A 9,987-nucleotide genomic window follows, 5' to 3' on the forward strand; every position below is an offset into this window, starting at 1 on the left:
GTCCAGCGTGGGTGACCCTGGTGGTGTATAAAATACCCCGTCCAGCGTGGGTGACCCTGGTGGTGTATAAAATACCCATGGCATAGCTTGTACCATCACAGCAACACACAAGCCACCACAGTACAACACACGTGGTGGGGGTGGGGGACAAAGTTATGAAAACTTCCCAGACATAGTCAAACACCATGAGAGAAAGAGTTACTGGGCTTGGGGCTCATAGTTTCGGGTGACACCAGAATCAGTTGGCATAACATAGTCCACAAACACAATCTTCTACATCTGACTTTGATGGGGTGCAACTAGGAATTTATAAGCTCATGAGCAACCATGTAAGGTGCAACCATTGGTCTCTCCCTATCTGAAGGATGAAAATCTAAGATGAATGGAAACAATTCATCCAATGAACCAACAGACCATGGAAAAGTCAGCCTCCATGACTCTGAGACCAGGAGAACTGGACAATGTCCAGCTACCACTACCAACTGCTCTGAAAGGGATCATATTAGAAGGTCCTGTGTGTGAGAAAAGGTGGAACAAAACTCAAAGTCATAAAAAGGACCAAGCTTATTAGTTGGATAGAGATTGGTTTCCACCAATCTGAGACTATGACCCTTGGTCACCCGTCAGCTCTGGAACTGAATGCAGCTCCGTTTTTAGCCAAATAATAGAGAAGAAGCTAGGGGGATAGCAACGTCAGTGAGGTATGCACACTATAGAGTGGTCAGTCTTTCAAGATCAAAAGAACAGCATTAGAGCTCAGCTAGAGGAAGATAAAGAAATTTGAAAAAGGGAGCAAGTGTAAATCGCTACACTTTGATGACCTTGACCTGTACTTATGGATGTGGTGGTGGTGGTTATGTGCCATGGAGTCGATTCTGACTCATAGCCACCCTGTACAGGGTTTCCAAGGCTGCAAATCTCTACAAGAGCAGAAAGCCTCATCTTTCTCCCGCGGAACAGCTGGTATTTTTGAGCTACTGACCTTGGAGTTCACAGCCCGATTCATAACCACTACTCTACCAGAGCTCCAGACTTATGGATATAGCAGCTCAAAATACCAACTGAGAGGGAAGAAGTCTTCACAACAAGGATCAAGCCTATCCCCTCGGTACACAGTGTTGATAGGGATGGGCAATTTAGACATTGGCTACCTAAAATGTGTGTGTGTGTGTGTGTAGGCTATAAAAGCATGAAGTGGCTGGCTTACAAGTTTTTAAGAGGGAGTTTAGTCTCAGAGCTAACGGGGGAAGGTAGAATCCCCAGTGAATTGCTTTCATCGTCTCTAGACAGGTCTGGTGAAAGGAAATGGGGATAGGATTCTTTTGATTAAATAATAAGCAACTGTTAGTTACCATGACTAATTGCAATGGTCACAACTATAAAGGTAGAAGTTTTGTAACATAAAGAGGGGAATAGTTAAGCTTGCAGTCCAGGAACAGAGGACCCTAGGACTATCAAGAGAGAAGAACATGGGTGGAATGTGGGACCCTAGCCAGACTAGAAGTGACACCAGAGATGAAGGCAGACATGAGGACATGGAGCAGCTGAGGACTCTAGACTCATGGAAAGAGAAAGGCTGTGTGCTGGTGGCCAGGAGGCTGGCTTGCAGAATATGCACTTTGGTTGTATAAATGACTATATATTTCTGCTTGTTTTTGTGTACATTAAAATAAAAATAAGAAACAGAGGTAATAGAAGCAAATACTGTTGAATGATGATGCATGGAGGGGATTGTAATCATTTCAATAACAAAATATGATACGAGTGCAAAACTGATGTTCTCCCATGTAAACTATTACACAATAAAAGCTTTTTAAAAAATAATAAAAAGGACAGCATTTACCCAAGGGCAAAGTTCAGAAGGAAAAGATGAACGGAAATATGAATCACAGGGAGGAAATAAAATAAGCAATGTTACATTGAAGGGAATATAATCAGTGAGATGAAACCAAGTGCGTGACTTGTTGAATGCAAAACTGATGATCTGCTCTTTCTACCTTCACTCAATTCACAATGAAAAGTTGTTTCTAAAAAGGAAAGAAATTTTGTCCAAAAGAAGGGGGGAAATGAGGGCAGGAGCTCTGTGATTACTAACCAGGCTGCGAACCTCAAGGTCAGCAGTTTAAAATGACCAGCTGCTCCGTGGGAGAAAGGTGAGGCTTTCTGCTCCCGTAACAATTTACAGTCTCAGAAATCCTGTACAGGGTGGCTATGAGTCAAAACTGACTCCATGGCACATAACCACCACCACCACCATTGATTCATTGGTTCAGAATTTGTTGTTGTTTGGTGCCATAGTGTCGGTTACAATGCATAGTGACCCTATACACAACATAAGGAAGCATTGCCCAGCCCTATAGGGGAGGCACATGTTTGGTTCCAGAGCTCCTCATGGCTGTCCAATTCTGGACATGTTCCTGTGGAGTTTCCAGACTAAGAAGGATTGGAAAGAAATGTCTAGCAATCTATTTCCAAAAATCAGTAAGAGAAAACCCTGTGGGTTTACAGTGATCTGGTCTCACTGTATGTGGGGTTGCCGTGATTCGGGAACTTGATCAACGAAGGACAGCTCATAGCAACAATGTAATGTCTCTCTTTACGATTCTTTTCCATCGTTCCTAACATTTAGATGCTGTAAAGCTGTGGGCCTCTCGACCTCATCCCACTTCAAACCAGAACATCAATTTAACCAGTGAATAATCAAGATGTGCCGATAGGTGCACTTTCAGAGAGACAGTCTTGTCCTCACTCAGCTCTCACCTGTGAATGCCATCTGCCGCCTCTCTTTCTTTGTGGGGATTACATTTCAGGCCATTTGGGTTTTAGTGGTTTTGTTTTCCATGGGTTTTCTACAGGCTTCCAACATTGATGTTTCTAGGTGTTCCATGTGTTTATTTAGAACTGAATTTTCATGTCACAAGCAGAATTTAGGGGACCCATTTTCAAACGCAACTGTGTATGTAACGGGACCCAGGCTGATTCACAGATCTGCTCTTCAGAGGGTGCAAGTCTCAAAGGCAGAAGGAGTGTGTGTGCTCAGTGAGTCTTCCCCGACCAGGACCCCATCCCTCTTAACCCTGGGGCCTCCATGCCACCCACCCCGCCCTTGGGCTCCATGTCCCCAAGCATCTCCAACCCAACTTTGGAATCTCCTTCCTTCTGCCTGGGTCTAGAAACTAAACAGAAGTAGGAGGAAGGGGTGACTGGCTCAGAGTGCTGCATTGGTTGCAAGAGAAGAGGAGCAAGGGGTGAGCCCTCACCACAGGTCAGCCCTGAAATGGTAACCCCACACCTGGGCGTGGGGCAACCCCATCCTAGTTCCAGATGGGAACGGGTCTCCACGAGGTGGCCACTTGCCCATGGGGTTTTGGCCAGGGTGTCTGAGGCCAAGGCCACTGTTTTTCCAGGATTCCCGCCTGTCTGGGGCTGTGGGAATTTTTCTCTCCTGAGTCCTGAGAGACGAAAGGGAGGGGAGGCTGAGCCCAGCCTAGGGAGGCGAAAGGGCCACACGCTTTTTGTGGTCGAATTATCCAAACACTGAGCCTCTCCATCCGCCCGGCGGCTGTGGAGCAGCGGGCTTTGTCCGGCTCCTGAGAGCGAAAGTCGGACAAAGCGGGCGCTGACGCGGCTTTTTCCACGGTCCGGCGGAGAGAGAAAGGCCAAGGACAATGGGGCGGGAGGGGGGCACGGGCTTTAGTCACGGCAGGAGGCGCGGGCAGGGCCAGGGGGCCACAGAACTTCCCGCCCGCCCAGGGAAAGCTTCCAGGATGGGAACCAAATACAACAGAAGCCTCAGAAGGGTCTGGAAGCCTTCTTGCTGATGGCCCTGTCTGTCCGGGGTCGCCCTGTGGCCTTCGAGGATGCCTGTCCTCATCCCTGATCCTGGTCAGGCCACTCAAGGCCCCCAGATACCCACGGCCACCCCCATCCGAGTGACCCCAAGATCAGGAACCCTGGCAGCACAAGGCATCCAATGATGAACCCAGCCATCATCCGATGATGAGCCCACGCTGATCTCAAAGTAACGGATGTGGGCTTTGAGAACCATGTGACATCATCGCCTGCCCACCAGGCTGCCTATTGGTGGCTCACCTCTGCCCTGGGTGCCCAAGGAGGGGTGTGGCTGAGTTCAGGTCACCTGAGTGAAGGGGCTGGAGGGTGGTGGGAGGGGCATCCTGGAGGTGAGCTGGGGCTCAGAATTGTTGTTGTTGTTGTTATGTGCGTGGAGTCGGTTCCCACTCGTAGTGACCCTGTACAGGGTTTCCGAGGCTGGAAATCTTTACAGGAGCAGAAAGCCTCATCTTTCTCCCGCGGAACAGCTGGTAGTTTCAAACTGCTGACCCTGAGGTTCACAGCCTGATTCGTAACCACTACGCTACCAGAGCTCCTTGGGGCTCAGAATAGGCCCAGGGAATGAGTAGGACTCCTACCAGTCCCCGAACGTCTCTTCATGCATCATCATCGCGACATCATTAAATCCTCTGAATGGTTGCCAGGCTGGGAAACTATCTCATGCACCCTAGACCCCAAGGCTCAGAGCTTGAAACACAGAGCAGTCCCAGAACTGGCAGGGACCACCCAGAGATCCACCCACAGCTCATCTGAGACGAGACCCCCACAGTGCCCCAGGCACTCTCAAGGGCCCCTTCCTTGGTGGACACCAAACACTGGCATTTTGTACCGTGGGCAGAGGGCCCATTGGAAAGAATCCTGGGCCGCAGCCACGGCTGGCGTCATCACCCTCCGGCAGAGCCAGTGCCCCCTAACCAGAAGGTGGAGCCCCCAGCCCCACCGGCCGGCCGCTTTTCGAGGCTGCCCAGCTCCCATCTGGCTCCCATCAGCGTCACCCGAGGCCAAGAGCGTGTGGCGTCCGTGGGCGCAGGGAAAACAGCCGCAGGGCCGCCCGCTGCCAGCAGCCTGGCTGTGTCCCAGCCCAGAGTCCGTTTCTGATGAGGAAGCAACTCGGCCATCAGGTGGGGCCGAGCCACAGGCACCCCCTGCTGACCCCTCAACCCCCACCCTGCTTGTCCACCAGGACGTGACTCAAAGTCAGGAGTGTGTGACTGTGTGTCCATGTGTCCAAGCGTCCATGTGTCAGAGGGCATCCATGTGTGCATGTGTGGTAGTATGTGTGTATGTGCTTGTTTGCACATGTGAGTTTGCATGTGAACTTTTGTGAGTGTGTGGGAATGTGTATGTGTGCATGTACATGTGACCGTGTGTGCGTGAACGCATGTAAGTGTGATAGTGAGTGTGTGCATGCATGTGTACATGTGTACTGTGTGTCCACATGTGTGTACTGTGAGTTGTATGTGTCCTTGTGCATGTGTTTGTCTGTGTGTGTGTGTGGACATGAGGGTGTGTGCAGATGTGCAAGTATGCTTGCATGTGGGTGTGCACATGTGCATGTGTGAGTATGTTTGTGAATTGTGTGAATGTATGTGTGGATGTGTTGGGTAGAGGAGGGCTGTGAAGCCCCAAGTTCATGTAGTAGTTCCTTGTTAAGGCTGGGTCCTGGGAGGGCCCTGGGGTCTTCAGCACCTGCAGTTTCTGCTCTGTTGCTCCTGCTCTGAGGTGTGGCTGTGAGCAACAGTCCTGAGGTCGTCGGTACAAGTCACATAGAATAGTCTGCGGCATTAGCAGGTACTTGCCCTGTAAACACTGGCGCTCCCAGGGATGCAGGGAATCCGAGTAGACACAGCAGAAGCCGGGAGATGTCTCAGTGTGGCCCCAGAAACTCAGAGACTCACAAGAGGGCTGACAATGGTCCAGGCCCCAGGGCTGGGGCTGGGGGCCCCCAAATGACCAGGCATGGCCTCGACTCTTAAGGAGCTCAACAGAAACTGCTCCTGTGGGCAGAGTTGAAGTGCTGCTCCAAACAGGGTACCACCAAGGAGGGCTGCACAGAGGAGGCTGCATTTGAACCGAGAGTGCAGACACAGTGTGAGACCTGGTGGAAGCAGGGGGAGAGCATGCTGGGGCCAGGGCCAGCAAGCATAAAGCCTTGGTGGAGGGCCATACACATGTCCTTGTGGGACCAAGTTTCCTGCAGGGAATCGGTAGGATGTGGGAGGCGCAATGGTGCAGTGGGTGGGCAGATCTGCTGGCCCGTATGTGCTGGGAGAGTTGGGGTACAGAGCTGCCATGAACAAGAGCTGCCTGTCTCTACGTTGGGGCTTCACTGCAAGCCCCTGAAATGGAAGAGGATGGGAGTGGCTCGTTCTGACCCTGCGTCAATGGCAGGGCTGGGCTTTGAGGGGCACAGACAGCCCATCTCAGTGGACTCCACTGAACTTTCCTCCCAAAGTGGGCAGCTCTTACATCTGTGCCATGAGTAATGAGGGCAGAGGGGAGCAAATCTCCGAAAAGCCCTCTAATGTGTTTGGAGAGAGCAAGCGAGCAGCCCCAGAATGCTCAGTCACCCGGGCACCGGCCTTTGTTCTTCTGGCCTCTGGCTGCTGGTCTGCTGGTTCTAGGGGTCACGTGGTATCTTCACAGTCAGCACAGCTGGTCCTGCCCATCTGGGGCCCCTCTCAAGACCCAGTCGACCCTCAGGCCACCACCATTGGGTCCACCCTCCCCCTGAGTTCATGTGGAGGCTCCAGGTGGCAGGCAGTGAGTGTGTGGTGGTGGTGGTGGGGGGCGGTGTGGATGAGAGGCAGGCGGTGGTGATATCCCCACTGTGGGGGGTGTCAGGGATGAAGGAAAACATGAGGACTCAGGGAGCAGCAGGGCGTGAGGGTGCACTAGGGGGCCAAGCTGAGAGGGTTTGGAGAGGGCCGCTGCCTGGCCCCTCACTGGAGACCAGACCTGCTCAGACCCCTCTGGGAATGGACAGTGGTCACAGCCAAGTCCTCAGGCTGCTTGGGAGTTGTCCCGAGATGTTCAGTCCACACAGACCCCCTCCCTGCTTGGATGGGACCTCCATCCAGATGGGACCTCACCAGGATAGGACCCCCTCCCAGATAGGACCTCAACATGTAGAGTACCCCGTCCCACCCAGGTTAACCTCCACCTGGATGGAATCCACTTGATGGAAAGTCCACCTAGATGGGACCTCCCCCACCTGTATGGGACCCCATACCCAGATGGGACCTCCACCTCTGCCCTCGGGGAAGAGTGTCTTTTTAACCAGCTCTAAGAGCTCTATACCTCCTGCGCAGGATCCTTTGGGGGGAGGTCGAGGGCTGCCATGATGGGGGGTGTGCTCGGACCAATCCCTGAATGACAGATAGGGAAACTGGGGCAAGGATGCTCCAGGGAGAGAAGCAGGCACATGGAGGTGGGAGAGTGAGGTAGGCCAGGGCCTGCAGGTCCCCCAGCCTGAGCTGGGCCTCTGGAACACAGAGAAGATGTATGTACCAGGGAACGAAGAAGGCGAGTGGGACTGAGCAGGAAGTAGCTGAGCCCATCCTTGTACCTCTGCTCACAGAGAAACCACCTACCCAGGGTGACAATGACAGAAACATCTGGAGTAGGGGTCAAAGCAGCTCCTGGCCCAGACGCCTTGGGCCTGTTGCATCCACTTCAGTAAGGGATGATGTGATCCAGAGGATGGCTAATTTGTGGGTTGTTTTCACTCATCATAAAGCACATCCTGCTCTCCTCTAACACCTTCCATAGCTCCCCATTGCCCATGGGATGAAGCTGGGTGCATTGTGTCCTTTCCCGCTGCCCCTGAACACAAGGTGTACCCTTTGGTATGGTGAGCCTCCCACCATGCCTTCAAAGGCTCAGTTCAGGGACAGAGTTGTCAGCAAGCTGCCCCAACAACTGTCCTTTTCCCCCACTCCCCCATGCCTCCAATATGGACTAGCCATATCTAGCTAACTCTGGTAGCATAGTGGTTACGAATCGGGCTGCGAACCTCAAAGTCAGCAGTTCGAAACTACCAGCTGTTCTGCGAGAGAAAGATGAGGCTTTCTGCTCCCGTAAAGAATTACAGCCTCGGAAACCCTTTACAGGGTTGCTATGAGTCGGAACCGACTCCACAGCACATAACAACAACAACAATGTCTTTAATGGAGTGACCATCAGTGTCCCCCCTGTAGGCTCCGGGGCACTCGTGTGGCACCAGAGACAATGTTCCTGGAAACCATTCCCAGAGGGCTCGGCTGTGGAAATGAGGACTGGATGGGAAGATTTAGGGGTCTTTCCAGCACCCATGACACCCAGTTTAAAAGGCATCTGCAAACCTGACGTGACGGCTTCCACGGGGGCTGCTTCTGAAAAGGCTGAGGTTTCAGGACAGTACACATGCCCACCACTTCCGAGCCTGCTGTGTGCTCGTGGCTGGGGGAGGCCAAACCTGAGTCTCACTGTACAGTTCTCCCGGGAGTCCCTTCCCCCAGGGCACTCTGGTGACTGTTGGCTTGTCCCGAGTGGGTGCCCGGTGCATAGTAGGTGCCCACAGATTTGTCTAGTAGTTTGAGTCTCTGACGACTACTAACTCTGGGCTCTAGTTCATCTTCTCTGTGAGGCAGTGAAGGAGCCCGGCAGCTGCAGTGGGCCAAGGGCTAGGCTGAGACGTGAAAGGCTGGCAGTTCAAATCCACCAGGTGCCGCATGGGAGAAAGATGAGGCTGTCTGTTTCTATAAAGATTTTTACAACCCTGTGGGGCAGTTCACACAAAGGGTTGATAAGAGTTGGAATGGACTCAGTGACTGTGGCTTTGGTCTGATTCATCTGTAGAATGGGCGTGAGGCCCACACACAACCCATGACAACGAACATCACAGTCTGGAAGGTGCTGGCTGTACCCCAGAGGGTCTCCCCCTCTTCTACCCAGTTTCCGTGGGCCACATCAGTCATCATCACAATGAAACAAGCCACATAGGACTGTGAGCTGCCCAAGGAAGGTTGTTTGTTCTTGGTTCCCTGGGCCTAGTCCTGAGCTGATATGGACACAGCCCCATCCTCAAAGGCTGGGATAAGGGATATGATCTGTGCTTGGGGCAGTCTGCTAGCATCTTGTGATGTGTGAAGGGCCTGGATCTGAGGTAGATTCAGGTCTGGTCTCTGTACGCTTCCTACTCATTTCAACTGCGTGGGTTCTAGTGCATGGGGGCCCATCTCCCAGGATGCGCAATCTCAGTCTCAGGGGATAATGTTCACCCCTGAGCAAAACCAGCCCCACGGAAACCTGGCTGAGGTGGGAAGTTTCCACTGGCCACAGGTCTCCCAGGAGGAGAAAGAAAATCTAGCAGTGTGAGGAGCCTGTGTTCAAACCCTGGCTGGACACCCGATGCTGTATGATTGAGGAAACAAGGCACTCAGTTTCCCCGGCCTCACAAACAGAAGACTCAACGCATTCAGATCACGATGAATTTACTGAATCTACCACGGACCACCAGAAGAAGGAACAAATCAGTCTCAGAAGAAAGGCACCCAGAATGCACCTCAGCAGTGAGGATGGGGAGACTTCAATTCATCCACGTTGGACGTGTCATCAGGAAAGATCACTCTCTGGAAAAGTACGTCAAGGTGGAGAGATGAAGGGGCTGGGAAGATGAGAATGTCCTCCAGCCTGTGGGCAGGCACCATGACCACAAAGGTGGATTCACACACACCAGCAACATCTGATCCCACTGTTCATAGGGTCTCCGTAACTCAGCACAACGGCAACTCCCACTTTAGGGAGGGAATGTCCCTGGCGTCACCTCAGGATGACCTGGAGCCCACCTCTAATCTGACGTCTGGCATGGACACAAAGAGCCCAAACAAAGCCAAGGTCTCCCACATGAGGACTAAGGGCCCAGTCTCCCCTGACAGATCCCTCAAGGGTCCCTGGGAGCCTTGGGCATTGTCCGGGGACACCTGTGCTGTGGAAAGGCCTAGAAAGAGGTCCCTTTCTCATCCACAGCCGCCTCTCTCCACCGGTCCCTCGGAGCTGCAGGGGGAGGGCTGGCGGGGAAACACTACTGTTCTGTTCTGCACAAACAGGACTCAGTTAGGAGAGAGAAGCGGAGCCCAGAAAAGCAGACGGCAG

The sequence above is a fragment of the Chrysochloris asiatica genome, unplaced genomic scaffold (assembly GCF_000296735.1).
Source record: "Chrysochloris asiatica unplaced genomic scaffold, ChrAsi1.0 scaffold00097, whole genome shotgun sequence".
NCBI classification, from domain to species: Eukaryota; Metazoa; Chordata; class Mammalia; order Afrosoricida; family Chrysochloridae; genus Chrysochloris; species Chrysochloris asiatica.